Raw genomic sequence first — 18,043 nt, forward strand, 5'->3', positions numbered from 1 at the left:
TGCTGCATATTTAATAATGTGGACCAGATCTTGACTTCAGGGCTTGGGTTGAACAGCCCAGGCTAACAGATCCTTGGAAACATTCCTTTCAGCATTATTTACCAGTCTGACGACCCTGTGTACTGTTCCTTTGTACTTTACCTTTACATACGCTGGAAATGGACTTACATTTTGCAGTGATGCATACCCAGTAAGAGAAGGTAACAGAAGCCAGTTAATAAATTATTCCCAAAATACTATTCTGGACTCCACTATCATGCAAGTGGTTCTGCAGTCAATAATTGGACAAGAACAGCTTCTTAAAATAATTTTAAAACAATGACAGGAGTAACAACAAAATAGCTCTGATAAGGACACTACAAGCTCATTGACAGGAGAGCTATGAATCCTTCTGAAGAGGCGAGTCCCCAAGTTCCCAAGCTCCAAGTAGCCAAGCAGTTCATCTGTTTGACTACTAACTAATGGACTAACAGGAGACAGGACAAAGTTAAGCTGAGGAAGAAGAAAAAGAGAAGTTAATTTCATCTTCTGTTTGGGCCATTAGGAAAATCCAGCCAGGCCAAGAGGGGAACTGAAAGAGCAGGACAGAAGGAGATGCACCTTCAAGACAGCAGTGGTATATGTAATTTAATGGGGAATCTGCTGCCTTCCAAGGTCTGAGAGTGTAGGATTTTCTTAAAAATGGGAATGCTTCCAAGTTCACTCTATCAACTTAAGCTTTAACTGCCCAGAGGACAGGGGATGGTGCAGCCTTACTCTTCTGTGCATGTTCTCTCAATGCTGATGACGCACCACTTAGACTGATGGGGATATGCACTTTCTGCTATTTTTAGGCTTCCCAAACCTAAAGATGGGATAAACAGCACTACACAAGTTGGATAAAACAAGATAACGCTGAACAGAACAGGTCATAGGAGGAAATTGTGTGGGATGCTGATTTTTGTCATCTGTTTCCTTAATTTAAAATACACAAGAGCATATTCTGTGCATCGACACATCTGTCACTCACAAAGGTGGCCACTTGACTATATGACTGACGTGCAGTAATAGTAACTCCTTTTTTGGCAATGCAGCCAGAGGAGTCAATGTGGAGTCTGAGTACCTACTTAGAGCACTAAAAATGGCTAAGCACCACTGGAGGCTTGCACAAATATTTCACCACACTGTGATGAAGAAAAGTGGCTGGTATGGAGAAAACAGGCGTTGATGATACTGTGTCTAATATTCTTTTAACTGGGAATATCTATATATATTTGACTCAACACTCAGCATTGATGAGTTTTGCCAACTCTTTTCAACTTCAAGCTAGAAAATTGATGAAAATAAAGGTGAAAGCCAGATTAATATTTAGCTAGTTTTATGTCAAGCTTAACTGTCTTCTAATAAATCAGTCTCAAGAAAAAAACTTATTACCAACTTTCCTGTAGTTTAAGCAGTAGGTTGTACCTACAAGCAAGCCAGGCACTTTTGTTTAATTCGAAAGAGGAAGAAATACTCTGGAATAGAGAGGAAGAGCTGGTTCTCTCCTGAGGACTCCCCGGGGCGGCCAGACGAGGCCGTGCGAGTTGCGCAGATCCCCGATGCCACACACTGCAGCGTCCAGCTGCCACAGCCGATGGGACAGAAGGCAGGGACCGGGATATCCACGCCAAGCAGGACGGCCCCCTCTGCACCCTGCTTCATCAGCTGTGGTGTGACCATGCAGCACTGCACAAGGATGATCTCCTATGCTGATGCTGCTCCAAGAATATGAAACATCAGTTTTCCTACCTCTGCTGCTGCTAAGACGGTATTTTAACAACCAGGCTACAGTTATTCAATATTATTTGGGAGACGGGATTAAAACAACATTCTTGCTTATGCTCTACTCCATGTTTTCCTATGCTCTTCCAATCAATCTACAAAACACCCAGTGTTTGGCTGCAATTAAACCTACAGGAAACATGTGGTAAATGTAACCTTCCCATGGGGAATATTCCTCTGCAAGCCACTGACTAACCACTAGATAAAACACCTAAATGACACCAGCATCAATTTTTCACAAAGCAAGACTAAGATGAACATCTCACAGTAATAATGTTAATTACACTTGCTGAATTAAATGAGAAGAAAAACATCCAGAGAATTCAGTGAAGGATGCTAAAATCTGCAATGCTTAAATAGCTAAATGCAATTAAAAGACTCACTCTTAAGTCATCAGCATTTTTGCAGCTCTACTGTAGGACATAAGCACTGGAGCCAGTGCACTGTGACAAGAGAACAGATTTCTGCTTTGCTCTACAGCTGACTACCCTTTGTCTGTGGGATGTTTGACATTTAATGGGTTTTTTTTAAATAGACTTGGCAAAACTGGACAATTAGATGAGTGTAACAATTAATAGCCATTACCTAAAGCATTTATCCCATCAGATCATATGTGATTTTTAGATTTGACCAGGAGAATATTAATGTCAAAAGACAATTCTGGACCTTCACAGGGAGCGAGAACATATCTGAATATCCAGCATGCCACTGGCATACTGAATGCCACTGAGCATGCCTAGGCTGGGTCCAACGTGAATGTCCTTCCTTCAGGAGCTGAAAGCAGTGGTTCACAGGACCAGGGTGCCTCAGAGCAGATCTGCTTAATCTCAACTCTATCAGCACCGTAAACCCTAAGCACAGAAACAGCTGAACCACTCTTGGCCTGCAGCTAGAGCTCATCTGCAGTTTGTTAAAACCCAGCAAAACTCAGAGAGGCACAAGTGCTCTATGGTTGGAGTCACCTCCAACATGTTTCAGCTGTGACAGCTCTTCCTCACCTGTCCACTAAACAGATCTATAACCATAGCCCTTCTTCTTAATCATTTCCTATCTACCTTTAGCAAAATAACTTGTGTTATTTTGGCTGGAGATTAAAGGCACTTCCTTCCACAGACAAAATTATCTTAACTTCTTGGCCTATGTATCATAATATGTTTCACTAGAATCCTTTGAATTATTTTTATTAGTTAGAGCCAGTTAGGCATTGGTTACTTGCATAAACGTGCTCTGCTGACCAGTAATTTTGAAGCTACAACAGAAAGCAACAAATCTGTTCCACAAGCAAATAGCACATATGAATATTGAATACTCCCTTATTATAAAAAATTAGACTGGTTGTCATTCATCACAGCAAGTACGTAGAGAAATGACCATTTCTCACCCACTGGCACAATATATGGCCAACCTGTTACCTATCATCACCTTATACAAGTCTTTCAACTTTACCTCATCTGGCATTAAATAATGCCTTGTTACTACATCACAACATTTAGTTCAGCTCATCTACCTACACTACTTGCAGAAATATGCATGTATTCTTTAATTACACTAGTTTCATTATTTTTACAGCTAACTTTGCAATTGGTTGCTAATCAAAATCAATTCTAGCACACAGCTTACACAATTACTATTTCTTGGGAAAATATCCTACTTTATTACCATTTTCATCCAAAAATCAAACAAGATCACTATAATTTTCTGGATATTAGGTTGTCTGCCATGCATCAGCATATCCACAATTCATCTACTAGATCAAATAGCTGAATGCTAAAACAAGTAAGACTTCTCAATTGTACCCTGTCTATATGTCCACAAACAAAAAAGCAAAACAAACAAACAAACAAACAAAAAGTCAAAACCTTATTTAGGTTTCTACACTCAGAATAAACCTGGCTGCAAGGTAACTATAAAAATTAGCCCCTTATCTTCATAAAGTCCAGTTACAAACCTCACAGATACAAAATATGAAGCAGAAACCTGTTGTTAGACTTATAGAATTACCTACAAGTGCTCTCAGCAAGATTAGATTACAAATCAATGACAACTACACTGAGAGCAAAATTATGGCTGATCCTGAATAAGCATAAAAATGTGAAGAACGTGCAATACCTTCCTTTTTCCTCTATTCTGTTTCTACACAATACCATGCACAACTTAACCCATTCAGCTTTCCCAGGTAATTGTTTTTTTCCAGTTCGACATGAAAAAAAATTTCTTTCTCCTTAGAATGAAAATATTTGTTTAAATGTGTTTTGTCAACACTTTCACACAATCTGCAGCACTTGAGAACAATATCTAGTTTTGAATTAAAAAGGCAAAACCATCCTGCTTTTAAGAAATGTAACACTTGGTTTTTTTTTTTTTTTTTCTTTTAACCAGGTTGAATCTACATGTTGAACATCACTCATTCACCTCCAAGCTGCAGATCTTCAACAAAACTAGTTTGTATAATTTTCTTCTGAATGTTATTATTGATCATCCAGGAGATTTTTTTTCCTCATGAAAATTTTAGGCTTCTCAATAAAGTTTAAATTATAAGGCTAGTTTGGAAGGATCCTCTTGTTATTAATTATAGGAGCCCAGCTCTTCCATGGAGAGAAGAAAACCAAGCCCACCTGGGTGTGACTGCTCAGATTCATCCAAGAGGATCCAGCCAAACAGGGGCAAAGCCAGCAATAAGATCCCAGTATCCTGGAAGGCAGTTAACACACTTCTGATTTTAAGACACTCTTCCCACTGGTGCTTTTCCGAAAGCTCATACTACCAGTTTGCTGCTTCTTTGAAGGGAGTGGCCCATGACAAATTCAAACATCCATCTTTTTTCCAGCTGATAAAGCCACTCACCATAGAGGCAATGCCTGCCACAGACAGAACAAGTCACTTCCAGCTTGGTACATTCAAAAGAAAAATAAACTCTCTCAGCTACTAAACATAGACTGTTAAAAAATATGGTCTGTGTGGCCCAAGAGATGGGTTAGAGTAGAGAACTCCAATGCTCGTGCTTTATCATTTCCCATGTCATCTGCTCATTTCACTAAACAACTGAGAGCATAGAAGGGAAGCAGTGGAAGTTTTGCAAAATAAATACTCCCACAGCTGTCGACTGCTTCTAGGCACTCAGCTAAAAAGAAGTCATTTGTTTTCAGATTGCACATTAAGGCTCAGAAGGGATAAAATTATCATCTTTGTCATGAAATAATGCAATACTTGTAATATGGAACATCTAGAAGACACAATCGGGTTCATAAACTAAACCTGCAAAGGGATGGAGACACAGATCCTTCTCTGAACAGATAAACAGCATTGCAAACTGACAAATCATTATTTCTACCATCAATAACTTGACTTAAATTGTGGATGGAGACACAAATAACTAGAGACAAAGACCTGGATCTCTTTGTACTCTTCTGGTTTTGCATGTTTGAGTCTTAAAATTCATGAATCACTCCACTGGAAGGAATGCATACCCACTCTCAGCTGAAGGAGGAAGGATTCTCTAGTTTCTTACAGCCTTTCCCTGCTTTACATCTTGCCTCTTCTAAGTCTCTTTGGAGCACACAGAGTGGCAAAGGTGTGATGTGCCAGTTCACAAACCATTTCAAAACATGCACAAAGTAGAAGAATTTGATGGAAAAATATTCACTCTTTTAGCAAATTAGAGTATCTGCAAATTTAATCATGGTTGAAATTCAGGTCTTTGTAAAGGCTAATTTTTTATTTTCCATTTTCAGCACCTGGAAATGGTGTTCAATGGATATATCTAAACGAAAGCTTTCCATTTACAGGTTTGCTTTTTTTTCCCCTCCCCACAAGATTTCTCTTTAAATTAATATTTTACCAAAATCAGGAAGAACTCATTAAATGCCTGAGTTTCATCAAGACTTCAGCCCAAGCCCCAAAAGATGACACAGTAAAAATGAATGAAGAGTTTTTCTGCCCCTAATATACATCTTTATTAAGTGATGGGGCTGAGGTAAAATTGACTGTCCAGCTACATGTAGGTAAGAAAATCTTGTGATACAATGGCACAGAATGACCACACTGTCATTTCCACATGGTGGTAGCAGTGGGGACAAAGGGAAAACCCACCTCAGACAATAGGAGTGAATTACGTATCTTATTTCTATCATTGTCAATAAGACCTCTGTAGCTGTGAAATTTAAGCTGTTACAAAAGCTGCTGATACGTATGTACAGGCCATAAACAACTGTCTCCTTTCAGAGATCAGGAAAGACTGTCATTCTTATTAAGCAGGAAAAAAATAAATAAAACAAGAGAAGAGACATTAAGAAAACTTACGTTCCAGCTACTATAGCAACATCTTTTTAATCAATAGGGAGAATGCAAAAAGTATACAAAGCAATGGACAACACAGCTGCAATTACTACTTCGTGTGAGACCATGCTTCATTTGCATTGTGACATCCAATCAGACAGAATTAAATTTTGTGTACTACCCTATGTCCCCAACTCTCTCCTTCAGCTAATCTGTCACATCCTTTACAGAAGTGTTACAAATAAGATTTATCAGGATGACAAATAGAGCTTTCGTTCCTAGTGTGGACCGTGCTTGCCGTGCCCAGTGTACAATCAGCAGCTCAGCTGCTAAGCAACAAAATGAAACAGAGAAAGAAAAAGCCCCACCATACCCCCAGCTCCTGTCAGAAATGCCCATCTTTTGGCATATTGAGCGGGAACAACTGACACAAGAAAAGGAATCAACTGCACCACGGATACTGTGGATTCTCAGGGATGGTGGGAAAAAAGTTTTCTTTATTTGCCATATCTCTTATTAACAACAACCTTTGATTTTCTAGGTCTTACAGTAAGTTCTGATTTTCAAAAACATGTTGTGTTCTTCCTTTTTTCGGCATTGACTCATAAAATAACCACTGCCTGGAGCAAGATAATGTCTGCTGTTGCCCTCACCAACACATTGCTCTGACACTTCGTACTTTGCCAAGGTATTACCTGGATGCTTGTGCTCCCTCAATCAGTAGAAGAAACAGACAATTCACATAACATGGAACTCAGCAATCACATTTTGGAGTAATCTACTTCTGAATTATTTTCAAACTACTATTACACTTATTTCAGATTTCCTCATCTCCAATTCTTGTCAGAATTTACCAGGCAGCACATATGTCACATTCTACTTAATATTGATATTCTGTTTGTACTATTTTATTTTCACTAATCCAGGCACTGAATTTAAGTGTGAGTCCCACCACATACCTTTAAAACAAAACCAAATGATGTTTTTCTCTTCAGCCAAAACCACTCTTATCATCAAGGGGACTGACAGGGGAGAGGTTTGACCATTGCCACGGTTTGTATCTGCAGGTCTAAAACTGCTTGCAGAAACAGGTTTTGATATAACAGATTTAGGTTTATAGCCCAAATAACTTTAACTCCATCACAATGTCCATGACACTCAAGTGAAAATCTTATAGCGAAGTTTTCAAGCAAGTCATGGCAAGGTAATAAGTTTCTATAGGTACCTCACTGCACTTGGTCTTTGTTCTTAGAAAATAAGGAACAATGCAGTTAATTTATTCTGTTTCCATTGTATTGAAATAAATTAGATGACATCTTTGTATTTGAAATTTCCTCTACTTCAATATCATTTATACAAGAATATAAGATGTATATTTACTATTATTTTCTTGGTTCAGCTTCTCTTAATGTTGTATTATATAGCAGACTTATCACAGTACTTATCACAGGTTACAGAATTAACACCAGCAGAGTAAAATAGATGTCTCTGTCTACAAATATTGTTATGGATGGGATAATTTAGTAGCACAGCTTAGATTTTCAAGCACAGCCTTATTTACCTACAGTGAGACAATGTATATATGTAACAATGGAGTGTCAGAAAAATTTCTGCAAGGTTTATCACCACTAAGAGTAACAGTTGTCTCAATCTATTGAAAGAGCGGTCCACCTACCCCACATACTAAAAAGAAACATATATGTACTCTGCAGTAATGCTACCTCCTATTCTCTTCCCTGCTGACACTATCTGATACTTTGAGAGGGGTTTAAAGCCTAAAACACCTGAATATGAATCCCTGCCAAAAGCTAGCTGCAATTCATCTACAACTAGCTATTTTGATCACTGGCACTTCATGGAGACACATGGTACTAGGAGCCCAAGTACAGCACCTTCCAGGTATGCCCACATGAACTGCAGAGGACCGAGTTCAAATTTAGCTTCTTTTTTTTAAAAAAAAAAAAAACAAACTCCTCATATTTATGGAAAAAACAGAACTTTGTGTAAAAGTTTAGAAAACCAATGCACAGCCCTAAATTAAACAGTCTTAAACAGCCTTGGTCAATACAGTATCAGAACCTAAGGGAAATTGAATTCACATCTCAGTCATCAGCTTTAATCACAGACCTAATTGTTTGTCAACAGCCAGAAATACAGTGCTTGTAATTAAGTATAAAATATATTCATGGCTGAGAACTAAGTATTGGAAAAAAAAAAAAGAGAAAGTGTGTTGCGATATGGATGGAATTTTTTAAAGGTTTCATGTGAGCACAAAAGTGTTGAGATTCAAGACCTACATTTCATTATATTTTTAAAGCATAACCATTTTGAAGCTGGAATGTCTACCTTATTTCTACTGTCTTACTAAATATTGAGACATTAGCCTTCTGGTTATGTTTATATGTTATTACCATAGCCATCAGGCTTTATGGGAATCAGTCACCCAGATTAACACCCTCCCACATCTGAAGTCCTCAAGCAGCAATTGTTTGCAAGGGTCAAAGCCAGTTGCAGCTGGGGGACTACAAAGGAATGTCTGTGCTCAGATTTAACTTCAGGCTCAAAGCCAACCTCCAGACCAGATTTGCACCAGCAACATTCCTGTCACCTTCTGCCTGCACCCGTTGGAGACCTGGTCACACTCAGTATCTTGAGAGAGACTCAAGGTTCCACCTCTGCAGTCTGAACTAGCCAACATGGCTGGACCTGAGCAGGATGCGGCGCAGCCACGCAGCAGGTATTATATGTTTGGCTCTTCCTAACAACAGCCTGTGTGATTTGAGCTAGAGCCAAATTCACAACCACCATGGCAGGCAGGAAAAAAACATGGGGCCCAATGCATTCAACCATTTGTGAACCTACTCTTCAGTTCATCTTAAGACTGAGCTTTGCTGTTTCAATAGATGCTGGATCAAGTCTCTCCTAAGGACATCTGGTTTGACTTTGCTGCATGGTGTGCTTCAGCAAATAGCTAGAGAGTTTCCTTACTGAAATTCCTACATATTAAAAGTGCCAGAAATGTACCTTTGAGTCATGTTGATAAATCCTTGTTTAATAGCTGTCAAGGGAACATGACATCTTAGCCAGAGGGAGGATCTCAGGGCATCGAGCACTCACAGGCTTATCATGTACAATAAAATGCAGATGCAAGGGATGATCGCATCACAGTGCCAGGCAGCATCGTGTCTGCCCATAGCATATGGATATCAGCCTGCATAAGAAAAATGGCATTGTAAACCTTTATGGTATTATCACAGGCAGAGTGAAAATCTGGAGCCTGTTTTGGCGGCTGAAGTCAACAGCACAAAACACATGTGCTTCCTCACCATGAAGAATGCAAACACAACCTGGCTCCTCGAGAAGAGGCAACAGTCTGGCCCCAGACACAGAGGCACATGCTACTACTTTGATTGCCAGCCTAACACAGCTGCTGCCATGAGGGGTTCAACTTCTCTTGTCAAATATCCATTGCACCCAAGCAGTTGCATGAAGTAGATTAATTGAAAATAAAGATGTTTTGGCCTTTAGACCACACACGTAACAACACAGCCCCACTTTTTTCTATTCTACCCTTGCTGACCTCTTCAATCTCAAAGACTAGATCACTGGAACTCCAGAATGGTTTTTAAGCGAGTATCTATGCACAACATTGGGACAACTTTTCTTCCTGTGCTGTATCTTTGTCATGTAATGCTCACAGTCTCGCATACAAAATGACTGAGTCCAGATGTAAAATTTGCAGATAAAATCTTTATAAACAATACACAAAATCCCAGTGGGGACATGGCACAAGCCTCTGATGTATAGCAAGTTTAATCTTCCTGAATAATTGTTTTCTTTCCCATCCTACAGTGCAGCATTTTTCTCTATCTTAATTTATTTTAATAAAACATACATTTGTTTGGAAACAGCATATATTATTGAGCTGTTCCTGGTTTAGAAAACAGCATCATTAACATGATATAGCACACAAGTGCATCTCTAGTTCATGTTATTTTCTGCTTTGTCAGTTTGACTCAGCCTGTTTTAAATTGCACAAGCTATTTTTAATGGCCTTTTTGCAATTCAAATCTGCATTCTGTAAGTATAACTGAAAAGGTAACAGTTCATTTTTAGTCTTGCACTCAAATCTGTTGAAGGAAGCTTTAGTAACTGTTGAATATTCTGTTATTTAAACTGTCTTTTTGACTGTATAAATTTTAAACCAAAATTTTCTTTCAAAAGTCCAACCGATGAAATGAAGTGAAAAATTCTTAGGTTTGATTTGCAGTCTTTTACATGAGCCTGAAGGCAGGCAGGTTCCAAGAAGACCAGTGTGATAGATGCTTCATGACAGTAAATTTGAACTGGAACTTGGTGAGCAGCAACGTTTATCCCAAGTCTGTATTATGAGAATAATAATAACATCAAGTGTCCATGGCCGGAGCTCAAAGGTTAGACCCTGAAAACCCGCCCTTAATGAGTATCTTCTAGATTTCTCCAACTCTATCTTTTTTTTTTTTTTCCCTTGTCCACATCACACACTGGAGAAGTACTCTACCTATGTTTTGGAAAATATCTGTTTTCACTCACATCTCTTCCATAATGTTGCGCGACAGTAGAAAGCACAGCGCAGAATAAAATCAGCTCCATTCTTGCACACATTTTTGTCTTTTTTTTGGCTGAAGCCTTGGATCAAGTCATGAATCACAGAGCATTTTGTCCTAATTTAAAGTGATAACTGTAAAAGAAATCTGTAATGTATATAAAATTGCCTCGGGTAATAATAATTTTCCTGACTCTGCATCATGCAGTGTTAGAATAATTACTACATATTTGGTGCTGCAGGGCCAAAGAAGAGCTGGTGTTGGGGAATGCTGCTGAACAAGGCTCAGCAAGCAGCTCGCAGCCAGGGGAGGTGACACAGACCACGTAGCACGTGGGGCACCGACATGGCCAGTATGGCACGGTCTGACACACTGTTCTCACCAATTACTTCCCAGTTACCGTGATTACCTTCCATGCACTGTGGAAATCAGGGGTGCCTCTGTGTCACTGAAATCAGTCTGCAGGTTAATCACCGGCCTTTGGGTTACTGACAGACTTTTGTGGCAGACTCCAAATTTTTGTTTTATGAGACTGTGTAAATAATTAGAACTACTGAATCTCGATAAGGCCCCACATGTCATCTCTCTGGTGGCGAGCCTGTGTAGGTGCTGCTGAACTGGCAGAGATCAACAAGGTTGCAGAAAGCATGCGATAGTGTTTTGAAAGGGTATTCATGTTGGCAAGACAGGCAGCATGACAGTTTTATGACAGTTTTGCAGAGCATTAGGCAATGGACAGGAGTTAGGGCACCAAAGGAAATAGTTCAGTCTTATCGCTATACCAATTCACAAAGGTCAAACTCCCCCAAGTCCATGAGCTGGTTTACACCTCCTCTACCCTCTGCGAGGATTGTTTAGCTGCAATAACAGAATTTAACATCTGAGCTCAAAAACATTGCTGTATAGTCTTCTATTAAAATGTCTTCACATTCAAGAAGTGAAAAGGCAGAACAAGGCTTAGTAATTATAGGACCATGTTAAACTCATTCTAGGTTACTCTGATTTAGAAGATCATGACGAAAAAATGTATAATTGAAAAATGCCATAGTACAGCAGCAGGGCTCCTACACTCTCTAGATTCCCCAGGTACCTGTGGATGGAGAAAGCTTTCATGTCAAGACTCTCATTAGTCATGCACAAGGCTTTATAAAAATAAAGTTTGCTTTTGAATTCTGAAGCCATAAAAATATAATTAGCAGAAAAAGAGGATATAAGCAAACCTGCTTGGGCATTCATGTATTCAAACTGATGTGTGTATTGAGAGGTACATGAATCAATGAAGATGCTACACCCAGCCTGAGCATTGTCAAGGACACCCAGGCTTTGTGTCGCAGCTCACTAGCACTTATATTACATCCATCGCACACATGTGGCTTAAACCATCGCATTGCTATGATGGGCCATGGAAAGTGAGTCTGCCAGTAACCATCCTCCTTTCAGCTTTAGGGGTCAGAGGAGGAACAGGCCCTGTCCTGGTGTTAGGCACCCTTAGGGCAACATGCAAGTAAGAGGATGAGGGGACAAAGGCCATCATTTCTCTGGTCAGGCAGCTGTGCCAGCCTGCACCAGAGCCACCAGGCCACACTGTCCCCACAATGATGTGCACCTGTCCCAGCTCATACATGTAAATGAGTTTCAAAGTTGACAGTTGGCATATTTGAGGCACTATGAGTACTATTCCATGGAGTTTCACCTTAAAAAATATGTATGTTAACAGTAAAGAGAACATGAACAGTTGCTGAAACTATTGATTTTTAAATGAATATTCATTCTTTAATTACTTGCCTTTCTAATTAAATTGCTGTTCAGTGGGAATGCTGGAGCATCCCTGGAGGTTGGTACATTTTTTCTCTGTGTCTTTTACCTCCAGTATCTCATCCTTAAAGGTAAGTTGGACATCATTAGAAAACTTGTTAAACTTCAAAATGTAACCCAAAATTTCCAGTGGGTGTATGCTGCAGGTAGATGCAGAGAATAATTACTGGTCCAACCACACTCACAGCTAACAAGTCTCTTTCTAACACTTTGTATAAAGGGCTGTTGATTTCCTAACAGCAGCCTGCGACTGGACAGAAAATAATTTGTTTTAACTGACTGTCAAGTAGATTTATTATATGACAGATAAATAATATCTAGGAGTATCTACTTAGATTATCATGGTTTTGGGTGGTAATGAAACAGCTTTTGCTATATGAGACAACACTAAACCGTGAATAGGTATTACCATAATCCAATTACAGCAACAATAGACATCATCACCCATTTTTGCTTTACTGTTTAGCTTAGAACATATTCAGTCTTAACTAAAAGCACATACTCCTTACTGATCTCAGTTATGGAGCAGGCCCTGCCACCTGTGCTAACCTTTCAAGAATGGCTACACAGTGTGTAAACATGAAATCTGTGCTATTTATTTCTGCCCCAAGTAAACACAGAATGTTCCTCACAGTCATCCTGAGCTAAGGCTGCAAACGGAACAAATTGATGTCAGGAAAGGAGACAGAAATCTTCCCAGGTGGAGAGAAATACTGAAAAAAGGGGCCATTTATGGTGTTATTTAGGTATGAAGTGAGCAACAACTTCAATGAGAAGCAGCAACTTTTAGTATGACTTTAAAACACTGCCTTTTCCTACAAACCATGTCTGAGTTCTTATTCATTATGGTTACAACTGCACTAATGTTATGCTACAAATGTATTAGAAAACCTAAATTGGATAAAGTCATCACAGCAATACATTCTAAAACGTGAGGAAAAACAAAAAACACTGAAGGCCAAATTATAAGAGATGTGGAGAGGGCAGAAGATCTTTTTCGAAAAGCAAGGACCCCAGAAGTTCACTATATTATAGATTATATTTTCTTCTCTTCTAAGAATTCTACCTTTGTTCCTTCCATCATATTGCCCCACACTCCAGCCCAGTCAGACATTGCTGTCAAGATGATTCACTCTCCTGATGCCAAAGAGGTAGGTTCTCAGGAGAGCAATGTTCCACAGTGGGGGCTTCTCCTTTGACCCCCAGAGATCTCTGTGGAGCTTTCCTTTTGCAGCTTCCCCAGTTTTACTCTGAATTTCATGAACATACAAAGCCCAAATTACATGAATCAAAATTTACACCTGGCATTTGTGGAAAAAAAAATAAATCTATACATCCTGTGCCAGCAGGCTACAAAACTACAAACAGCCTGCTTCTCTCAAAAGCAGGATTTGGGCTTTCTGTAGAGATTTCTGAACCCTAAGGACCATTTCTGTCCATGTGAGTTGGATTTCCCTCTGGAACTTGCACTTTGCCTTTCCACCGCCAGGGTTACAGCACAGTGCTGAGCACTAACCACAGTGTTCTAAGTCCTCTGCTATTCTCCTACAGCAGCAGCAGTTCAATATTCCATTTCCACTCTTTGGCTTTGGTGCTGAACAGGCAATTTTTCTGCAGTAACTTCTCATTCTTTTCCCAGAGTCAGCTTGCTGCAGCATCCATCTGAGCAGTCATTTACTGTGGAGTTCTTTACTCTTAAGCTTATTATCTTCCATTTATCTGCATTGAGCTACGCTGCCCTATTACAGCCCAGGTACTCAAAATTAATCCTCCTCATGTATCAGATTAAATTGTTTCTCATTATCTGCCTGACTCTCAATTCAGTACCATTTGTAAAACTAAAACCTATTTTTCCATATTATTAATCAAGACCTTTTTTTGTGACAAAAAGCCATTGTTTCCCAATCTGAATAATCCGAAGTAGTATTTTTCTTGCTAGCCAAATTTGGATGTTTCCTTATTTTTCTTTTCCCATCGTCCTGAAGTCCTGCTCTGTAATCAGCATTTTGAAATATGTATTTAATACATTTAAAGCATATTTCTCTAACCTGTACTTGTCTCCTCATAGCTAAAGGTTCTCAGTAATCAATATTTCACCTGATCAGATTAATCATAGTATGTGCAGCTCTCCAGGAGCCCTAATAAAACAATTTCATATTGCTTTGTTAAAATGGATTAAAAAGGCAACTTTCTTACTTGCCCACTAGCTGTACCAGCCTTCCTCTAGCCTTATGCATGTTCATTTATGTCAACTTCTTAAATTTTATTTTGTTGCAGACTGAGGGTTGTGAGGTTTCAAATCTGTGCAATTTTAAAATGAATTGTCTATCACTTTACAGTGTCTGAATTCTATTTAATAATGAAGACAGTAATAACTCCTTAGTAAATACACGTTTCTCTGCTTCGATTATTTGCCTTTAATTACACCACTCCAATTAGTTACTCATAATTCACCACATCATTAAATCTGAAACATGCAGTCTCTTTCCCTGACCCTCTCCACCTTCTCATCCTATATAACCCTGATCTAAATGCAATTTGATCGCTTAGGAGACCTCTCTTGGGGCAAGAAGAGCAACCAAAGACTAAGTCTTTTTCACATGCCAGAGATGCACAGAGAATACAAAACAGCAGGCGTTGAGGAGATAAGAAATGCTTCTTGTGGGCAAACAAACCTAAGGACATTTTGAGGGCCAAAGTAGTCCGATAACATCCATGTACATGTGGTGGTCTGTAATCCTAGAGAGTATGACCTGTGTCTGTTATCCTAGAGAGTATCATTATGACCTTGGAGACAGGACAATTCTCAAATTATAAGACAGATAAGAACCTAGTTTGAGAAGCCATTAGGGAAAGACTGCTGCACTCTCTGACTCCAAAACTTACAGGAACATTTTCAGAGTATTAATTTTATATTCATTATTCCCATTCCCTCCACTGTATTTATCCGTTCTTAAAATGGAGGAAAAGGGTAGAGGAGAAATAAAAAATGACATATACTTGAAACTTAATTTAAGAATGGCTTCATTCCAGAAAAGAAAAGCCCTCGTTTATTGGGTCCCTCAGTTACCAAAAAGCACTTCAGCCCTGACTGAAGGGCAAATCTGTCTCTAGATACCTCGACACAGCAGGACTCTCACTAACACACCACCTTTGAGTACTTCCTAACACATCACTTCTGCTGACAGACCACTGCAGGCAAATGAACGGGTTTGAAACCTGCTGACAACAATTTTCCGAATTTAGGCTCATGAACTAGCTGGAAGTAATTCCCTGATGGGTCCCAAATGCTTTTGGAGTAAACTTAACTAAAAAACCCACCTGAAACCTAGACTAGTACTCAGGGGAACTCTCCAAGGCACTGCTGGGACTGGCCGAAGGTTGCATGTCTTCTATGGTGGAAGAAGCCAAGGGTAGCCCTGCTGTCCCGCCTTCCCTGTGTAACGCTGCGGCACAGACTGCCCTTGGCAGATGCTCTGCAGCTGTAGCAAATGTAAGTGGGGAACTTCCCTTCTGCATGACTCCAAATAAACCAATTTTCTATTAACCTACCATGCTATTCTATGTATACTTTAATGAAAATCTTTATGCTTTGCTTTAAGTATACCAAAACCTAGTCTGTCTAGAAAACACAATTAAAATATGGATAAGACAGAGGAAATGTTACGGTACCTGAAGATTATTGCATCAACCATTTTTCAGAGCCATTTTCTGTTTTGAGAGGAAAACAGACCACAAAGAAGATGGTGCATCTTGAAGCTGAGATGACTTTCAAAGAAATATATTTGAGTGAAACAAAGTGCTGAGCTCAATACCACAGTCTGGAGTAGTGGCCACCATTATTCAGATGATCTAATGTCACTTCTGCCTTGAACCATGGCAGCTCACTTGAAACTCAAAAAAACCTTAACCTCTCAGACTTGAAATCCCAATAGAAAACTTACTACTGCACTTTGTGGGTGAGGTTAGTTCCAGGCTTCCTGCTGTGAAACTCTTCTATACAGAATGCTGCTTCATCCATATAAAATTCAAGCATAGAAAGATGTTTTCTCCTTGTTGAGTTCCTGACCTCCATTTCTTAATAGGAAACATGAACTTACAGCACTTATTAGAAACTTGTAACTATTCAGCACTTTTTGCACCTAGTCACAACACTTCTGCATTAATTGTCTTAATCAAGTGATTTTGCCATGAAGAACTATTTGATATACTATGCAGAATATCTAATCTGGTCTCTGCATTAACATTTCCCTTCATTCACTATGAGAAAGAAGAACGTATTTCTGGATTTCCCATTACTCAACGCTTATAGAATTAATTATAGTATAGTGGCTACAGAAAAAAACTCAAGACTGTCTTAAGCCATTTCAGATATTTGTTAATTATTAAAGATGCACACAATCCAACTACACCTGACTTTTATTTGCCTTTAGTGCAAGTGGAACTAAAAGATGACGTTGTATTCTTAAAAGAATAACTTAAGGTCACTGCAAGTCTCCTTCCTACCATCAGAATGTGTGAATGACCTAGTACAAGTAAGAACTGAGTCTATTACTTTAATAAAATTGCATGCTGAAGTGGAAATACATTTAATTTAGGCTCAAAATGGAAGTAATCAATTTATGCAATGCAAAGTTGATAATGAAATGTGATCCATGTGATTATATGGTACATTTGCACTGTTACACCCCTTTTTTGGTGAACCACATTTCTTCTTTAAGAAAAAACAGTTTTGAAACCACTTCCCTCCTAAGTCTTCAGGGTTCATGTTACAAACACTCTTAAAAGCTGCAGAAGACATAGTTAGAGATAAAATCTCTCAGTTTTGTGCACATGGATTTCTTCTTTTTCTTCTCCCCTCTAACTTGTGTTTTTAACTGTCAAGAAGAAGGGCTATTAAGAGAAGCTGAAGCAGGCAAAGCCATTATCACTTCTTCTTTATGAGGCCTTCATTGCAGCTAAGTGTAATGGAGTGGCAGAGGATTCCTAGAACATTTGGCAGCACTACACATAAAATCAACCTTGAGTATTTAGTCTCTCAGGAAGTTAGAAGAAAACATTAGGAGCCAGTTCTCAGCCAATACTCACTTCACTCCTGCAATCCCTCTGCTTCACAGTTTCAAGATCCATTGACTTCAAATGGTGCAATGCCAATTTGAACAAGTTATATTACACAAGAAATAAAAAGTCTTGTTATTACAACAATGGAGAAATCAAACATCAACTCTTCCATACTCTAATATTGTCACCACTAGATTTTTAAAGACATAAAAAAGTGCCCTAAATTGTTTGTGAATTTGCTCAAACTACCAACCACAAGAACCAATCTGTTTTGATCCTTCCCTGGAGTCCCCTCCTAAATCAAAACAGTATGACTGAATCTTTTAACTTAAGTTTCCTTTCTAATCAACCTACAAAAATAGAAGTCTCATGAGAAATCTCGTGCATGAGTTTAGATTTACATGTTTTTCCTCACAAACTTTGACTTATGGATTATAAAAGAAAAACATCCCTACAGATTTGCATCCTCAAAAGTAAGTGTTCATCACTGACATCAATTCCAG

At 39.0% G+C, this 18,043-nt stretch overlaps 1 protein-coding gene across 2 annotated transcripts in view; it reads right to left on the bottom strand.

The window, feature by feature from the left end:
* FGF13 (fibroblast growth factor 13) overlaps positions 1-18,043 on the bottom strand; it is a gene marked incomplete at its 5' end in the record, with an annotated part of 238,418 nt that overhangs the window by 78,938 nt on the left and 141,437 nt on the right. The window lies entirely within an intron of this gene.

The sequence above is a fragment of the Streptopelia decaocto genome, assembly GCF_964273445.1.
Source record: "Streptopelia decaocto genome assembly, chromosome: 10".
Classification (NCBI taxonomy): Eukaryota; Metazoa; Chordata; class Aves; order Columbiformes; family Columbidae; genus Streptopelia; species Streptopelia decaocto.